General features: G+C 46.9%; 1 protein-coding gene across 4 annotated transcripts in view; it reads right to left on the bottom strand.

The window, feature by feature from the left end:
- Positions 1–18,053, bottom strand: part of LOC145537824 (neuroligin-4, X-linked) — a 372,289-nt gene extending 354,236 nt beyond the window's left edge. The window contains exons 1-3 of one of the 4 annotated variants that reach the window (XM_081568715.1): positions 17,896–18,053; positions 16,087–16,495; positions 14,581–14,915 (exon numbers count right to left, since the gene is read on the bottom strand). The gene's annotated coding sequence lies outside the window, so the exon portion shown is untranslated. Of the gene's footprint in view, positions 1–13,694; positions 13,788–14,003; positions 14,237–14,580; positions 14,990–16,086; positions 16,496–17,895 lie in introns of those variants that run through there. The other 3 variants (XM_081568716.1, XM_081568718.1, XM_081568717.1) reach the window with 3 other exon arrangements.
- Between the last annotated feature and the right edge of the window lie 1,002 nt (positions 18,054–19,055).

Below are 19,055 nucleotides of genomic sequence, written 5' to 3' on the forward strand. Positions count from 1 at the left end.
AGCTCTAATGAGGTGGATGAAACTGGGGCCCATTATACAGAGTGAAGTAAGTCAGAAAGAAAAACACTAATACAGTATACTAACGCATATACGTGAAATGTAAAAAGATGGTAACGATGACCCTAAACGTGAGACAGCAAAAGAGACACAGATGTATAGAACAGTCTTTTGGACTCTGTTGGAGAAGGCAAGGGTGGGGTGATTTGAGAGAATAGCATTGAAACCTGTATTTTACCATACTGGAAATAGATCGCCAGTCCCGGTTCGATGCATGAGACAGGGTGCTCAGGGCTGGTGCACTGGGATGACCCAGAGGGATGGGATGGGGTGGGAGGGGGTTCAGGATGGGGGGACACATGTAGACCCATGGCTGATTCACGTCAATGTACGGCAAAACCACCACAATATTGTAAAGTAAGTAGCCTCCAATTAAAATAAGTAAATTAAAAAAAAAAAGAATGGCTTAGCTAAACGCAAAGAAGGTGCCAATTCTTACTTGAAATTTGCTATATTTTCCAAGGATTAGTACTTGAGAAAACACCCTGATTTGTGGTTCTTTTATGGAGAAACTGAAATTGTGGCCTCCTTACTTTATTTTCCAAGCTTTGATTAAAATAAAGATAACAGTAAAATAAATAAATAAATAAAAAAGAATGGCTTAGTTCAACCATGGCTCTAGAACACAGATTTAATGTAATTGCAGTTTGAAATAACATATTTATACATTAAACTTAGACCTTTAAAAAAATAAAATGAAATATATTAAAATAATATATATTTATATGTATATCTATAAACTGAATCAATTTTCTGTACAGCAGAAATTAACACAACACTGCAGATCCACTATATTCCAATAAAATAAATTTTAGAAAAGGGAATCCCTGATTTGGGAACTCTTGTCATAGACTTTAAAGAGTTTAAACATATATGAGAGGTGGTGGAGATTAAGAAAACTATCTGTGATTTTATCATCCTTGAGACTCTGTTACCTCAGAATCCATCGTATTTTTCATGCCCATAAAACTGCTGCAATATGTAATTCTTGCCTATCAATTGTTATAGTGACTACAGGAAACAGTCATTTATTAATGAGGTTAGATTCACTACTTTATATTCAAAAAAAAACAGTATTTTATGGGCCCTCAAATCTTTGTTGAATCAAAACAATCTCTTTCATATATATATTCAGTCACATGATGTACTAAAATGAAAATCAATGTTTCACAAATACATGGTTTGACAACTTTGAAAACTGCAAGCAGCTAAACAAACAGGGCATGTGAAGGATTCTATTACACTGTCATGGAAAATCTTCTTAGCCATTTCATTTTGCTCTTCTTTCCTGACTAATGGAAAGAATTATCCTCTATCTAATTACCTTCATCGGTCCTTTAATCCTTTAAGGACCTCTGAGTCCTCATTACTCAGCCAAGCAGAAGAAAGACAAGGAGACAAGGGAAGGAGAAAAGAAGAAATAAAAAGGAAAATCCACAATACATACCGGGAAATGGGAAGCAGTGATACACACGTGAATTAAATATCTTAACAACCTTCTTATGATCATTTACCCACACAGGCAAGGTTTTTTGAGGAAGCGTGGTGTTGGAGAGGATTCTTGAGGGTCCCTTGGACGGCAAGGAGATCCAGCCAGTCCATCCTAAAGGAAATCAGTCCTGAATATTCATTGGAAGGACTGATGCTGAAGCTGAAACTCCAATCCTTTGGCCACCTGATGTGAAGAGCTGACTCATTGGAAAAGACCCTGATGCTGGGAAAGACTGAAGGCGGGAGGAGAAGGGGGCGACAGAGGATGAGATGGTTGGATGGCATCAGCGACTCCATGGACATGAGTTTGAGCAAACTCCGTGAGTTGGTGATGGACAGGGAGGCCTGGCGGGCTGCAGTCCATGGGGTCGCAAAGAGTCGGACACGACTGAGCGACTGAACTGAACTGATGCCTGATTCCCCTCTACAATACGAGGACTAAGTTTCCTTCCAGACTTGTACCTTGGACGTGCTCAACAAAAGTGATGAAGGGAAGCAGGAACGGGAGTCAGAAGCCAGTTTCTAGAAAAAAGATGCGTACCTGTTAATCGCCCAATTTCTTTTCCCGCCAGTGTTAACACAAGCTCTATTCCTGAGCTGCCATGCAGACTTCCCACCTGGAAGAAGACCCCAAAAGACACCTCGCCAAGAGAAGCTACTCGGATGGAGAGACGGGGACCACCACCGCCGCTGCCCCAGTTCTGTGGGGCCCAGCACTGATTTCCTGTGACTTCTCTCTGGGCTAATATATAGATTCTGGGTCTTGCATTGTAAGGGCAGAAGATGCCTATCACGCTTGATTTGATACATATGTTCCCACTGACAAGCGGTTGCCCATTAAGTATCAATTAGTTATGTTTCAGTGAGGGCTGGAATAAGCCTGTTACCATAGCAACACTCCTCAACTTCACTTGAGTGGGAAGTGGTAGTTCCTGGGGACTATTAAATGTAGATTCTGGGGACCAGACTGGAAACGGACTGACCACATACGACACAGTTTCTTCTGGAAAATGCCCATCAAACTATCCATCCATCCATCTCTATATACAACCTTTATGTATGTAGATTTTATATATTTCTATTAATTCCTTATATAGGCTAGATTTCATTTACTTTATATAATACAGCTGTATTTCTGTAATACATTGTTTAGTTTTTAAGTCACGTCCGGCCCTTTTGTGACCTCAGGGACTGCAGTCTACCAAGCTCACGTCCATGGGGTACTCCAGGCACGAATACTGGAGTGGGTTGACATTTCCTTCTCTCTATAAGACATTATGTAGCTAAATGAATTGTATTCATTATGGATATAAAGGCTTTCCAATAGATGTTGAAATAAAGCATGTTTTGATGAGTTTTTTTATCAGTTATATAAACTATATACAAATTCAATTTTACACATGCATAACACAGACTATATATAAAACAGACAACCAACAAGGACCTAGTGTATAGCATGGAGAACTCTCCTTAATATTTTGTAGTAACTTACAGGGAAAAGAATCTGAAAAGATACACACACACACACACATATACATATGTTATATATGTATATGTTATATATGTATAAGTTCATGTATACATATGTGTATACACACCTATATATATAAATATATATATATCTGAATCACTTAGCTGTATACACTAATGCAGCACCGCAAATCAACCAAACAAATTTTAAAATGCCGTGTATAAATAAAATTATATAAATATATAAATGCAACACAGCAATAATTATATACACATATATTCAAATTAACTTTAGCTAGTTTACTGGAGGAAGGCTTTCTAGACGCGATTTGCCAATGAAATGACTCTGTACGAGAAACGGCTCTGTGATGTCCTCTGTAACTGTCCTGAGACCTCCTGTGACTACAAGGCAGTGGACAGACACGTCAGAGACTTAAGTCTGTTTAAGTCTATTTGCTATTTAGGTCTTTGCTATATATATGTATATACACATATATATAGCTATATATGCTGTACGCTATATAGCTATTTATATATTTGCTGTATAAGTCTATTTGCTATTATGTGCAATCCGATTTCTAAAAAACCCGCTGCTGGAGGCGCAGTGACAGCCTGGATCTGGAAACCGTGTGCGGTGAATTCACCCCTGCCCTGTCTTTCCCAGGGGCTGGGGTGCTGTCCACGCTTCTCGGTAGGCATGCTTCGGGTGAGCGGTCCATGTGGAACCGGGCTGCATGGGAATGGCAGGAAGGCAGGGACCCCAGGCCACAAAGAGAGTCTTATGAGTTGCTCCACTGTGGGGACTTGCAGCTTCTCAGGGTTTAGGGAACGTGAACCCTGGCTTTGTCCGCTGGGCTGATACAAAGCTCCTTGGACCGTGCCAGTCGAAGTGAATGGCAACAGCCTCTCATCAGAGCCCTTGTGCACCGAGAAAGACACAAAGGCTGGCATCTCCTACCAGGCAGATAAAAGGGCTATTTAGTTTTGTCTTTTTTAAAAAAAAAGAGTGGTTTGATCCTTGAGGGAAAAAAAAAATGTCAATTTCTGCATCCCAGTTATGCAAGCTGGCAGAATATGGATGAACACGAAGGGGCTGTCTGATGTCACTCCTACCACACAGAGGGGCTCACCCTGGGTGTGGATAATGATACCCTGTTGGAAAACGTTACTCACATCGGAAGAAAAAGCTTCTGGGAAAATTAGAGAAAGTACACATGTGCGCCTCAACACACACTCGCAAACTCTTTAGGTCTCATGACTGAGGTCTCAACATCCTGTAATAAATCCTAACAGAAAAGATCATGAAACAGAATCTGGATATGTATAAATGGACCACAGTGATGTACACTTGAAAGGAACACATCACTGTAAATCAACAAAACTCCAATAAAATAAATAGATACATGTACATGTATAGCTGGATCACTATGCTGTATACCTGAAACTAACGCAACATTGTAAATCAACAAAACTCCAATAAAATAAAAAGATACATGTACATGTATAAGTGGATCACTATACTGTATACCTGAAACTAACGCAACATTGTACATCAACTACAGTTGAATAAAATACGTAGATACAGGTATACAAAAGATGCCTCCTCCCGGGAAGAAAAACTAGGACAAACCTAGAGAGCAAGATAGAGGGGCAATAAGATGAACACAGTACCCTCCTACAGGTGCTAACAGGCACAGAAAAAGAGACTCAATGCCGGTAACTAAGAGAAATGCAAATTGAAGCCACAGTGAGATATCACCTCAAAAAGTCTTGCAAATGGTAAGAGGCGTGGGGAGAAGGGAACTCTCCCACACTGTTGGACGGAATGTGTATTGCTACAGCCCCGATAGCAAACAGGATGGAGGTTCCTCAGAAAACTGAAAAAGGAGAACCACCATATAACCCAGCAATCCCACTCCTGGGCATATATTCACAAAACACAAAAACTTTTAGTTCAAAAAGTCACATGCAGCATCCCTCCAACCACAATGTTCACAGCAGCACTATTTACATTAGCCAAGATACTGAAACCACCTAAGTGTCCACCGACGGCTGAATGGGTAAAGAAGATGCCATGTATACACACACACACACACATATACACACACAATGGAATGTGACTCAGCCATAAAAAAGAGTGAAACAACGCCATTGGAACAATGTAGATGGGCCTAGACATGACCATGCCAAGCAAGGTAAGGGAGAAAGAGAAAGGCAAATATCATGACATCACTTACATGTGGAAGGGGGAGAAAAGGCACAAATGAACTTACTGAAAAACAGACTCACAGACATAGCAAACAAACAGATACGCTTTGCTGTGTACCCTGACACTAACACAACACTGTCAACCGACTATGAGAGTGAAACTGTGAGTCGCTCAGTTGGGTCCAACTCTTTGCAACCCCATGGACTGAGGCTCCTCTGTCCATGGGCTTCTCCAGGCAAGAATAATGGAGTGGATTGCCTTTCCCTTCTCCAGGGGATCTTCCTGACCTAGGGATCGAACCTGGGTCTCCTGCATTGCAGGGAGATTCTTTACCATCTGAGACACCGGTAAGCAGGTAAATCAACTATACTTCAATTTCTTTTCTTTTTTTTAAAAAAAGAGGGATAAACTGCTGTTTATAAAAGAGATAAGGATATACTGACCAGCACAGGAAACCACGCTACATGATCTGTAAATATACCGAATCACTGTTGTCCACGTGAAACTAGGAAAATTATGCAAATCAATCTAAATTTCTTTAAAAATGTGCTTATGCTTTCCCACCATCTAGCGCATTCACAGAGGATACTCAGTGCAGGAAAAAACCTGAAAGCAATGCAGCTACCCAACCTCAGTGGGTTCTGGTCTCCTCACCCCCTAACCATCATCCCTGCCCCCCACCCTGTTGGTGGTTTCCCAGACCTCAGTTTGAGGCCGTGGGCTGAGCATTCAAAGCTGGCAGACCGTCAAGGTAACCCAATCCACGTCCCCCCGCCGTGACTGCGAACCAAACACTGGTGATACTGACAAATGAGACCTGGGAAGTGATACCACGTTGCAATCTCATCACCACTGTAAGAACTTTGCAAAAATAATCACGGGCTCCGGGAGCACTCCTCTCATCCCTGCCAAGCACAGTTTCTGTCACCTTCTTTTTTTTTTTTTTTAAGGATTCCAAAGCTTAAGCAAGTTTGCATTTGATGTGAGAGAAATCGGAAGTGAAAGTCCACATTTCAAAGGACTGCACTTAGCAGAAAACGATTTCTTCCCCCATCATGGACCTCCACAAAAATAAAATAAAAGTCGTAATCAGCCAAACAAAAACAAAAATGGTTAGCAAAGGGGAAAGGGCATAGGGGTAAATTATGAGTTTGAGATACACACTAACGTGAAAGTTGATCAGCCATGTCCAGCTTTTTGTGACCCCATAGACTATACAGTCCATGGAATTCTCCAGGCCAGAATACTGGAGTGGGTGGTCTTTCCCTTCTCCAGGTGATCTTCCCAACCCAGGGATGGAACCCAGGTCTCCCCCATTGCAGGCAGATTCTTTACCAGCTGAGCCACAAGGGAAGCCCCATAGGTACACACTACTATATATATAATAGACAAACAAGGAGCTACTGAAAGTGCAGGAAACTATACTCAATTATTTTGCAATCATCTGAAAAAGAACAAATATATATATAAATATATGTACGTATGTATAACTGAATCACTTTGCTGTACATTTGACACACAACTTTGTAAATCAACTAGGAAAGTGAAAAGTGAAAGTGTTAGTCACTTCAGTCGTGTCTGATTCTTTGTGACCCCATGGACTGTAGCCCACCAGGCTCCTCTGTCCATGGGATTCCCCAGGCAAGAATACTGGAGTGGGTGGTCTTTCCCTTCTCCAGGGGATCTTCCCCACCCAGGGATTGAACTCAGGTGTCCTGCATTGCAGGTAGATTCTTTACCATCAGAGCCACCAGGGAAGCCCTACAAATCAACCATATTTCAATTTTTTAAAAAAGAAGCAGATGGGTCAGGATGGGGGACGGGTGCTTGCAGAAACCTGAAAGACTCAAGTGCACAGAATTAAAGGCTAGAATGGGGGTTGCCAGGGGGAAATGGCAGATAAGGAATCAATGCTCATAAAGTTTAGGTAAAGTATTCTTGCCTGGAGAATGCCATGGACAGAAGAGTCTGGCGGGCTACAGTCCATGGGGTCGCAAAGAGTCAGACACGACTGAATGACTAACCCTTTCACTTTCAAAGCAAGGTGACTGTGTTCTAGACCTGCTGTATAATATTGTAGCTACAGGCCACAGGACTGTACGATACACTGAAACCTGAGCTAAAAGGGAACATCTGTTTTCCCATGTTCTTACCACAATGCCATAGGATGAAGAGGTCCTCCCTGGTGGCTCAGACGGTAAAGAATCTGCCCCCAATGTGGAATACTCGGGTTCGAACCCTGGGTTGGGAAGATAACCTGGAGGAGGGCATGGCAACCCACTCCAGGATTCTGGCCTGGACAATCCCATGGACAGAGGAGCCTGGGGGGCTACAGTCCATGGGGTCACAAAGCGTCAGACACGACTGAGTGACTAACACTTTCATAAGATTAAAAAGATATACCTCGGGTGGTGGCCTCAAGATCAAATGATGACTTCATCACCCAATCAGATACCAGCCTCTGGAAACCAAGATGTTCACCAATACCAGCAGGTCAAACCAAGAAGCTCCAGCTGTCACCCAAAACACTGTCATCTGTTAATGGGAAGCCACTATACACAAGGCACATTTTACAGAAAACCATCAGACAGAGCTCTGGGCTCTTTGCCCTCATTTCTGAAGACCCGTAAAAGCACTTTGCCATTTCCTGAACACCATTCTGAAATAAGGGGTTTCCTGGTGACTCAGAATGTAAAGAATCCACCTGCAATGCAGGAGATCTGGGTTCGATCCCTGGGTTGGGAAGATCCCCTGGAGAAGGGAATGGCACAACCCACTCCAGTATTCTGGCCTGGAGAATCCCATGGACAGAGGAGCCTGGCGGGCTACAGTCCATGGGGTCGCAGAGAGTCAGATGCAACTAAGCACCTAAGCAGAACACACGCTGAAATCAAGACTCGCCTCTTCGACATGTATTCCAATGAGGCCCTATGGGTTTTTCTCTTTCTCACGCCTTTCCTAAGATGCTTACTCTTTCTCTTCTGCAATCAATTCAATAAAACCTCATCTTACGGTACATTTTATGTTTGCTGAGGTTTGGTTTGTGTTCTGTCAGACCATCTCATCCTCTGTTGTCCCCTTCTCCTCCTGCCTTCAATCTCTCCCAGCATCGGGGTCTTTTCCAATGAGTCAGTTCTTTGCATCAGGTGGCCAAGGGATTGGAGTTTGAGCTTCAGCGCCAGTCCTTCCAATAAATATTCAGGACTGATTTAGAGACTCATTCTGGAAACTGATTGGCCCGTTTCCACAGGCAGAGGGTGCTCCAGAGTCCACTACATGGAGGGCAGGTTCTCTCAACAGTGAATGCCCGAAGTTTGACATCGGAGCCCCAAGTGGCCTGGATATATTCTCCACTCGTGCACCTATTTTACGAGCCTTTTATTTCATTTTTGTGTCATACGCCCACCGCAGACATAAATGCTCCTCACAGCCTAGATCTTTGTTCGCAGCCTATAAATTGCCAACTTCTTTCCTTGGGCTCCAAAAATCACTGCGGATGGTAGCTGAAGCCATGAAATTAAAAGATGCTTGCTCCTTGGAAGGAAGCCTATGACAAACCTAGGTGCCACATTAAAAGGCAGAGACATCACTTTGCCGACACAGGTCCGTCTAGTCAAAGCTTTGGTTTTTCCAGTAGTCATGTATGAATGTGAGAGCTGGACCATAAGGAATGCTGAGTGCCAGAGAATTGATGCTTTTGAACTGTGGTGTTGGAGAAGACTCTTGAGAGTCCCTTGGACTGCAAGGAGATCAAACCAGTCAATCTTAAAGGAGATCAACCCTGAATACTCATTAGAAGGACTGATGCTGAAGCTCCAATCCTTTGGCCACCTGATGGGAAGAACTGACTCATTGGAAAAGACCCTGATGCTGGGAAAGATTGAAGGCAGGAGGAGAAGGGGGTGACAGAGGATGAGATGGTTGAATGGCGTCACCGACCCAATGGACATGGGTTTGAACAAACTTGGGGAGACAGTGGGGGACAGGGAAGCCTGGTGTGCTGCAGTCCATGGGGTCGCAAAGAGTGGGGGACGAGTTAGCAAATGAACAACAACCACCACCACTTCCCTCCCCCGCCTTTATTCATTTGTGCTAATCTGCCCCTCTCCAAGAAAAAAAGAGGAAGGATTTCCCATCCTGCCATCCACTGAACAAAGAACAGAAGAGGCTTTGAAAGGCCAAATGTAGGTTGTTTAGAGAGAAAAAAAAAAAATGACAAAACTGGAAAATATTCCTGCCATGAATGGCCCATGAATGGTTTACGGGGCCACAACAGATGACCTAATTGCCTACAACCACGTGGCCTCAGTTTTGAGAGCCTCACTGTCTCCCCATCTCTGCGCACAAGCTGAATATTTTATTTGAAACTGGGAGCTGACACGCTGGAGAAATCAGCTGTTGCTATGTTAGAAGGCATAGTCTGTCTCAGAAATTTTTTAAAGTCCTTAAGCAGATGATGAAGTGTCACTTCTGAAAAGATACAGCATCAAGAATTTTTTAATTGAGCAGCTGATTTAAAGCTGAACATATTTCTCTCATTTGAAAATAAACGCATGCTGTGAAGGGTGGAGAACATACACAAAGAATATCGTCGTGGTTGATATGTTAAAAATCTGGTCCTTGCCCTTGACTTTCACATACAAAAAAAAAAATCAACTGTCATCAAGTTTGGGATTTAAATCTGTTTTCATCAGAGAAGTCTGTCTTCAGAGGGAGGGCATTTAAAGGACTTTAAATATTTTCACAGGGTCGCTTCATTTGAACCACATAAATTCTGTCAACAGGTTGCACCGTGGACAATATCCAGCCTGTAACAAAGGTTTAGAATCTGGAGTACCAATTAAAACGGAAGAATGGTGAGCCCCCTGCCAGATTCCATGCACTCGAATATTTACTTTTGTGAGAACCATCTCTGGGTTTTTGTTTTGTGGTCCAGGCATCAAAGCCCAATATTCTAAAGAGTTCTTACAGAGTTGCCTGCGCATTCTGAAAGCAACAAAATGTGTATAGACAGGAAACACTCTTGTCTTTGTACAGAAACCAGAAGCTTTCCACAAATTACTGCAAAGAAAAAAAAAATGAAAAGGCCAAGTTCAAAAATAAAAGAAAAACACCCATATACTTGCTGTTGATCTACATTCCAGGCCTAAGAAATAACTTGACAATTAGGCACATGTATTCACTTGTGAATTTCATAGGATCATACCTGCTTCATGCTTCTTATGGAGCAACTCCTCACTTATCAAGCATGTTATCTAGTCTTAAGACTAAGATAAAAAATTAGCTGGATAGCTGGATTTAGGGCTAAATGTACATTCAGCATTCTTTTATGCAGAAAAAAAAAATACAAAGGAACATAACAATTCTTCCACCAAAGAAAAACATGTCAAAACACCTTGCAAACGGCATCAAAGCACAGCCGTTATTATGAAAATGCAACAATCATTAAGTTCCCGCTTGAAATCATACTGGTTTCCAAAAAATTTAACGTGTCATTTTAATCCAGTGATTTAAAACTGATGAAGTAATTTTCCACTTGCTATGTCCTGGCCCTCATTTTTTTTTTCTTCCATGTCAAGGAAAATACTCTTTAAAAACTGTCAATTACATTTCTTTGGGTAATAGAATACTGAGGTTCTCATCTCGGGGGAGAAAAATAATTATTTGCAGAAGCCTCTATGAGATGCTTCTGTTTTTAATTTAGGGGCACGTTTTTAAAATTCAATTTTTTTTTAATCCGGACATAAAGGATGAATGCAACCATGTGCCATAAACGCCCGCCTTCGCACACACACACCTTGTGCCGCATTCAAACACGGGACCGACCCTGAGTATTTTGGAGATAGCTGGTAACCTCTACCTGACGCTGATGGGAGGCCTGAACCCTGTCCCTACCCCACCCCCAACGTGCCCACACACACACATGCAGATTTCTGGGCCATCAAAACCATTTCCCCTGGCTCCGTCAGCCCGGAGGAAAAACGCTAAAGCATCTCCATTCAAATCAGGCCGCTCTCCCAAGCAGCTGAGGTTGCTTTGTTCCGCCGGGAAGTCAGGTCTCGACACCGTGGTCATTTCATTTCTAGCCGAAGGAGGTGCCTACCAGACGGTGCCTGACGCCTGCGCTTCTGGTCTTGCCTGCAGAGACCTCCACGGACTGGAAATTCGGCTCCGTGAGGATAACCAAGTCTCCCCAAACTTTTTCCTTCCTTTTTCTTTCTCCCCCACCCCACCTCCTTCTGCGTCCTGTTCCTCAAATCAGGGGACAAGCCTGACTCAGAAAAGAAGCTAGGCTCAGAAAAAAAGCATCGCGACACAGTGAAAATGGAACGCGCTCAGAAGGCGCAACCGGGCCGGCCAGTGGACCCTTTCAAAAACTATAGGGTATCACAGAAAGCCATTTCACCCAACTGACCAAACAGAAGGAATAAAAGAGAAAGCAAATCAAAATGAAAGGAAGAATCCATGCTACCACCTTGTGGATCCTGCTCGTAAGGACAGCACCTGCTTACTTCGATACTCCCCCCGCCCCCCGCCCCCGACACCCCGCACCCCAAATTTCTTAAGTTGGGTCCACCCGCTAGACGGGCTCGGCCCAGGACCCGCCCGCGCGCTGGGTTTCATTCATTACGCGCGCACCCGGGGCGCGCGCGAGACGCCAGCCTCAGCTCCAGGTTATGGGGTGGGATGGGGGTCCACCCCCACCCCGGACCCCCCGAGACGCTGCCTGCTGCCCCCTCCCTCCACGCGAGCCCCGAAATAGCAGCCTCAGGGCTCCAGAAATAAAGTAAATAAATAAATAAAAGAGGCCCACACCTGCTGGTCGGTTCCGAGGAATGAGTCCGAAGCAGAGGAAACCCGCAGCCAAAAAAAAAAAGAAAGAAAAAAAATCAAGCCCCGCTGAGAAAAGGGGGTGCGGGAGAGATGCAGAGGACGTTGTCCAAGCGCCCTTCGCCCTCCCGGTCGGACGTCCGTTCCCAGAGTGGTCCCCCCGCCGGGTCCCCGGTGGGAGGGGGGTGGTGCGCGGGTCGGGGGCGGCGGGGACCCCCGGGGCCCTGCCGATCGGGGAAGATCGGGTGATGTGTGTGTGTGTGCGTGAGTGTGAGAGAGAGAGAGAGAGGCGCCGGAATGGTGCGCCCGGGCCCAGGGCTGCGCGGGGCACCCGCGCCCGGATCTCGGGGTGCAACCCCCTCGTCCCGGGGAGGCCGCCTGGGAGGATCCGAGGGGAGAAAGCGAGCCTCCCGGGGTCTCGGCTGGAGAAAAAGAGCAGAGGGGTCCAGGTCTGGGGTGGGGGGGAAGAGAGAGGGGCGCGTCTGAGAGACTGAAGGATGCGTGCGCGCCAGGAGGAGGCGGCCAGCGTCCTGGAGAGCAGGAGAGGGGCCCGCAACTGTCGTGGCTGGGGGCTGGGGGCGGAGGGGATTTGCAGCCGGGGACCTCAGCCTTTCCTCCTTCCTCGAGCTCGCCCCCCCTCCGCCCCGCACCGTCTGCAGCCGAGCGGCGCACACACGCCCCCCCACCGCCGCCATCAACACCTCCCCAGCCCGGGTCCCCACCCCGCGCGCCCGCAGGTCAGGCCACGCGAGTGCGGGCGCAGGCCCGGGGGGCAGCCCGCCGCCGCCGCCGCTGCCTTGGGGAGGGGGCAGGCTTTTGCCAGGCTCTCTCAGCCCCTCACCCACCTCCGGGTACCCCCACTTCCCGCCGCCCCATCTCCAGCCTCCCCCCAGGCGGCGGATCTTGGCCACCAGTTCCGCCCGCTGGAGGTGGCGGCGGAACCAGGCCGAGGCGCGCGGGAATGCCTGGAGGGGGTGGCTTGCCGGGGGTGGGGGAATGACGGGGAGGTGGTCCGGACGAGATCGGAACGAAAGCGTGGGGAGCGGAGGGCGGGAGGAGAGCCGCCGGCTTTTAGGACGGGGTGGGGGGCGCTTCTGTGGGCCTCAAGGCTGTGGGGGGGTCCGCAGATCCCACAGCCTCCCCAGACCCCCACCCCCACCTGGGACGAAGGGCCTGGCCCGCCGCGCGCCCGGCGGCGGGGGTGCTGATGCGGGGCGGGGGGTGCTCTGCTCTCGAGAATCGGGGTCCTCCAAGGGGCACGAATGGAGTCCGTCCGCACCCCCCTGGAGACCCCGGCCCGGGGCGCCCCGCGCGGGTGCCCGCAGCTAAAGCAACTTTTGTGGTTCCTGGGGCCAAGCGAGCAGCCTTGGGGACCGTGCGCGGGAGGGAGCCGCGCGCCCCTCGCGCAGGTCCAGGCCAGACCCCCCACCCCCACCCCGCTCCCCGAAGCAGCGAAACCAGCTCCCCACCGCCAGCCGCCCCCGACTCGCTTCCCCCCAACACCCTCCACCTCGCGCCGCTGGCTTTTTCTCCCAGCCCACACGCACGGCAAGAGGAAGACTGGGGGGGCGGGTGCAGGTAGCCCGCCCTCCTGCCCACCCCCCCCCCAGCTTGGCAGAAACCGCGCGGAGCTAACCATCAATCCGTCTTCACCCCGGGGTCTCCAGCGCGCCCCGGGTCGCTGCCCAGCAAACCCCAGCCCGGTCCTAATCAGTCACGTGCGTTATTCAGTGCATCACACAAGCCCGTCATCTGCTCCCAAGGCCAGCAGAGGAAAGAGGGGAGGGAGGGAAAGAAAATCGCTTAATGCAAACCCAGCCAAGCCTATTTTTTTTTCCTCTCCCTGGTTAACCCCCCAAAAAACGCACCCCAGGAGGTAGCAGCTGACAGTTTTCCTTAAAGAAAGAGGAAGGAAAAAAAAAAAAAAAAGGCCGTGGTTGCTCACAGTTTCCATGAGTCCTCCAGGCTTCCTCGCCAGTCCCGCTTTGCAGAGAGCTGGCGCTTCGGTCTTTCTCTCCCTGTACTGCAGATACATTTTTTTTTTCTCCCCTTCCTCTCTCGGCCACACTCTGTTTATTTGTATGTAACACAGAGCTACTTTGTAAACAGCAAAACACGGCCCCGGCGCCGTTCAAAGAGCTGATTGCAGCCAACGGGCTTCCAACCCCACGGTGGTATATCGCGATTCTTCTAAGTCAAAAGAAAATAATAATAACAATAATAACAATGTAACGTTTGTGTCGAGATGTGCACGGAGCTGGCGGAGGACACGCTGTGACATCTATGTCCACACTCCCACCCAGACCTAAGAAATGGAGCGACAGATGAAAAGTCTTATTCAAATTTTCAAAATTAGGGGAAAATACTAAAAAAAAAACAAATGTCGGATGAAGTGAAGCGCAAACGTTAGCAATCAGGCTTATTAGCATCTTTTTCTGGGAAGCACACACGAGTCCAATCGTTTAAAAAAAGGCTTTAAATGAAAAATAACCCAGAGACGTATATCTTAAAACGGCACCTACCTCAGCCGTGGAGAAGCCGCATCGGTTATGAGTGTTCCTGTTAGACATCCAGATTGTTCCAGGGAACCCTGACCGATGGTTATGATTCAGGAGGATGTGTATAAGTCCAGCCGCCTGGGGTTCTGTCGAATCCCAACCAGATTTGCACACCGTCCCCCACCCCCAACCCCCGCCCCCGAAGGAATGCGAGGACCACCGACCCGGCCGTTGGCAGGAAAATTCGGTGTTTCTGGCGTAAATAGTCTGACGGGGAAGAAGGAACGGGGACGCAGGCGGAGCTCCAAGGGCAACGTGAGGTCTGAATAAGCGCTCTGTACCGAGAGACAGAGACCGGGCTGCAAGAAAGAGAGCGAGATTGAAGCGAAAGGTCCTGATGGCTCCCAGCTCGCCCTCTGCTATTGGACCAAACTGAATGAAATTTACAAAGCCAGCAGCCAATAGATCTCCGCAGTCGGCCCCGTCACTACAGAAACCACATCCGCGGCTACAAAGCGCTTGCAAAGAGCAGCTAATCCCGGTGCAAACCAGCTGGAACGGAGAGATTCCCCGGGTGTGCCGGGGGGGTGGAACAGGTGAGCCGCGTCTCCTCGGGCCCCCACTGCCCGAAGCGCGGGGGTTCGGGGGTGGGGGAGGTGAGAGCTTCCTGCGCTCCTACGGCACCCTTCGGAGACAGCAAACGTGCCACCGTATTTGCAAACAGCGTTAACCCTTTACTGCCGGGCGAGGCGAGAGCGAGAGAGCCGGCGGTGGGAGCGATTCCCTGGGCGTCAGGCTGACAAAGGTGTTACTGTTTCCTGACTGATGGTAATGGGGAGCGATGACGGATAGAGAGATGCAAAGATCACCACATAGATACATACCCATAGTCACAGACAGATACACACATCAACACAGACACATACACATACATACATAGACAGATACAAAGATGGACAGGCAGACAGACTGACAAGTATGTCACCGTTTCTGCAGGGTGCTGGGAAGCAATGACATGTAGATAGATACTAGATACATAGATAGATACCCGGGTAGGCAAACAGCCTGACAAAACCTGTTACTGTTTCTGGATGGTGTTGGGTTTGTCTTTTTCTCTTGCTCTTTAGTCGCTAAGTTGTGTCTGACTCTTGAGACCCCATGGATTGTAGCCCGCCAGGCTCCTCTGTCCATGGGATTCTCCAGGCAAGAATACCGGAGTGGGTTGCCATTCCCTTCTCCAGGGGACCTTCCCGACCCAGGGATCGAACCCCGCTCTCCTACACTGCAGGCAGATTCTTTATCGACTGAGCTATTGGGAAGCAATGACGTGTAGACAGAAACGTGGATAGATAACACATAGAAGGATGGATGGAAAGATGAAAGGCTGGATAGATGGTTAGACTGACGGATGGACAGATAGATACCTACATACAGGGATACACAGATAGATACGTAGTAGCTATCTGTATCTATCCGTATAACAAAATTAGAATGAAGAACCCGAAAGGATAGAACCTCTTTTCTACCCACCTGATGGGCTAAAAGTGATCCCTTTGGGGTTTGTTTCTCATACATAAGAACGTATGGTTTTGATGAATAAAATTTGTAATAGTTCTGATGAGTAAAATACTGAGGACACTGGTGGTGTCTGTCAGTTACTTCGAAACGTCCCTCTTCACTTTGCGATCCAGGAGCTCATCTTTTCCAGCCACCTACATGTTTGGTGAGAGGACCTGGTTTTCATCACTGGGTTGAACTGAGTTGGCTGTGCACTGCGTGGTATCTGAGGCTTACTGCCCATGAAGTGGAGAAGGCTGTAGAGTGTTGTGGCAAGCTGCACACAGATTCTCAAACTCGATTCCTTGGGTTCCAGTGGCCTGTGACCTTCAGGGTGTGTGCTGAGATGCTTCGTCTGGGTTTCTGCCTCTTCGATGTGGACCTGATGAAAGTAATCACGTCATGATATCCTTGTGATGTGATAAGTGATACAGGGCTCAGGCATATAAGATGCTGTAAATAAATGTCTGCTTCTATTAATAACCTTATTTTGTAGACCTATGGCTTTATGTCTTGAAGGGAAATGATGATGTCTCCTATCCACAGGACGTGGTCACAAGTGCTCCCGAATCCCACCTGCTGTCATATTTGGTGTGATGGCTCGGTTAGGGATTCCTCACAAGTTTTAAGAGAAAGACACTTGGGGGACACAGCCAATAGAGAGGAAGGTGACACATGCTGATTTAGGGGACCTGATTTAAGATCAAGTGTCTGATCTGTGATAGCTGTAACCTACTGGAAAGTCTGTTAGGGTCTGTGAACTTTAGGGACTAGATCCTTTAAAGAGAGATTAAAATAGCTCTCCTGTAGGTCCCTCAGGATGGCTAAATGAGATAATATGCATGAAACACCCTTTATCGAAAAAAGCTGTATATATATGCATATACATAGATATATGCATTGATATAAAGAGGCTACTAATTTTAATCACTGTTATATATACATTATTATGTACACAAAATAGATACACAATCTAATAACAGAAGAAACTTACATATGATTTATATTAATATTTATTTTCTTCTATCACTGCATAGATATTTAAGATCCAATAACCTAACAGTATCGCTAATAGCTTTCCTTCCAAAGTAGTAAAACATGTAACTTCAGATACAAAGGGCTTCCCTTGTGGCTCAGCTGATAAAGACTCTGCCTGCAATGTGGGAGACCTGGGTTCAATCCCTGGGTTGGGAAGATTCCCCTGGAGAGGGGAAAGGCTACTCACTCTAGTATTCTGGCCTGGAGAATTCCATGGACTGTATGGTCCATGGGGTCGCAAAGGGTCGGACACAACTGAGCCACTTTCACTTTCAGATAGGAAAATATAGATATACACAGAGGCGTAGTTATAAACACGGAGGGCATGGCAACCCACTCCAGTATTCTTGCCTGGAGAATCCCATGGACAGAGGAGCCTGGCAGGGCTCAAGTCCATGGGGTCGCAAAGAGTTGTACACGGCTGAAGCAACTAAGCATGCACGCACACAGGCATAGATACAAACATACATCCTTCCTAAAGGGGAGTTTAGAAGCAGAGCCTCAAGTCAAACACAAAACTTACAGCAGGCCAGAAAGTCATTGGTTTTGCCAAGAAAGTGTGAATTAACTGAGTTATTTATAAATTTATCAAGTGTATCCTGAGCACAGGCATAACGCTAAGAAGGAAAAATGCATGCGTGAGTAACAACCATCCATGTATTTTGGAAGACACAAACAGTCCAGTGGATAAGGGAGCCAACAGCATAAGAAATGAAAAATGAGTAGCTGAAGTTGTGGAAATACCTCTGATGCATGAATTCACAGCGATCCATGGAGGTGGAATTGAAGGAGAAAGCTGGGAAGGGACTGCAACAGACCAGAGCAGACCTGGCTCCGTGTTGAATCTGACCCTTCTGGTTTCATCTTTGTGCTCTATTTCCTGGGCTCAGTCAGGCTGGCTCTGCACCTTTTGTAAAAGAAATATACACGACAGAGCATCCACAAGGCTCTGCCTTCCAGGCATGAACCTTTAAAGGTCTAATCAAAGTTGCAGAATAGGAAATTAACAAGGGTGGGGAGTTGCCGGCAGGCCGGTGGTGAGGACTGGGCGTTTTCAGGGCTGCGGGAGAATTCCATCCCTAGTTTGGGAAACTGAGATCCCATGAGCTGTGCTCGGGGATCGAAAGGGACAGAGAGAGAGAGAGGAAGGAAGGAAGGAAAAAAGAAAAAAAAAATCGCCTTGTTGGAGTTTCATGGCAACACTGTGACCAGACCTACTTACATGGACAGCTGTATGAAAAAAGGATTCTGTTACCAAAAAGTTTGCAACAAGCAGCAACACCCCGTCCTCATTTAGTGAAACACATATAGATACACAGAGAGAGCTAGTGGGAAGCTGCTGTATTGCACAAGGAGCTCAGCTTGGTGCTCCGTGATGACCTAGAGGGGTGGGATGGGGGAGGAGAGGGAGGGATATATGTGTGTGTATATAAACCCGTATGCAGGTCAGGAAGCAACAGTTAGAACTGGACATGGAACAACAGACTGGTTCCAAACAGGAAAAGGAGTACGTCAAGGCTGTATATTGTCACCCTGCTTATTTAACTTATATGCAGAGTACATCATGAGAAACACTGGGCTGGAAGAAACACAAGCTGGAATCAAGATTGCCGGGAGAAATATCAATAACCTCAGATATGCAGATGACACCACCCTTATGGCAGAAAGTGAAGAAGAACTAAAGAGCCTCTTGATGAAGGTGAAAGAGAAGAGTGAAAAAGTTGGCTTAAAGCTCAACGTTCAGAAAACTAAGATCATGGCATCTGGTCCCATCACTCCATGGGAAATAGATGGGGAAACAGTGGAAACAGTGTCAGACTTTATTTTTTGGGGCTCCAGAATCACTGCTGATGGTGACTGCAGCCATGAAATTAAAAGACGCTTACTCCTTGGAAGGAAGGTTA

The sequence above is a fragment of the Giraffa tippelskirchi genome, chromosome Y (assembly GCF_054371585.1).
Source record: "Giraffa tippelskirchi isolate mGirTip1 chromosome Y, T2T-mGirTip1v1.2.pri, whole genome shotgun sequence".
Lineage (NCBI taxonomy): Eukaryota > Metazoa > Chordata > Mammalia > Artiodactyla > Giraffidae > Giraffa > Giraffa tippelskirchi.